Source organism: Aquarana catesbeiana, linkage group LG04 (genome assembly GCF_042186555.1).
Source record: "Aquarana catesbeiana isolate 2022-GZ linkage group LG04, ASM4218655v1, whole genome shotgun sequence".
NCBI classification, from domain to species: Eukaryota; Metazoa; Chordata; class Amphibia; order Anura; family Ranidae; genus Aquarana; species Aquarana catesbeiana.
The window spans coordinates 207,611,120-207,611,491 of record NC_133327.1 but is presented as its reverse complement, the minus strand read 5'-3'; positions in this window follow the sequence as shown (position 1 = coordinate 207,611,491).

Sequence of the window (372 nt, the reverse complement as noted above, 5' to 3'; positions counted from 1 at the left end):
GAGAGAGAAGGGAAAGAGAGAGAAGGGAAAGAGAGAGAGGTGAAAGAGAGAGAAGAGAAAGAGAGAGAAGGGAAAGAGAAAGAGAGAGAAGGGAAAGAGAAAGAGAGAGAAGGGAAAGAGAGAGAAGGGATAGAGAAAGAGAGAAGGGAAAGAAAACAGAGAAGGGAAAGAGAGAGAAAGAGAAGGGAAAGAGAGAAAGAGAGGGAAGGGAAAGAAGGGAAAGAAGGGAAAGAGAGAAAGAGAGAGAAGGGAAAGAGAGAGAAGGGAAAGAGAGAGAAGGGAAAGAGAAAGAGAGAGAAGTGAAAAAGAGAGAGAAGGGAAAGAAAAAGAGAGAAGGGAAAGAGAGAGAGAAGGGAAAGAGAGAAAGAGAGA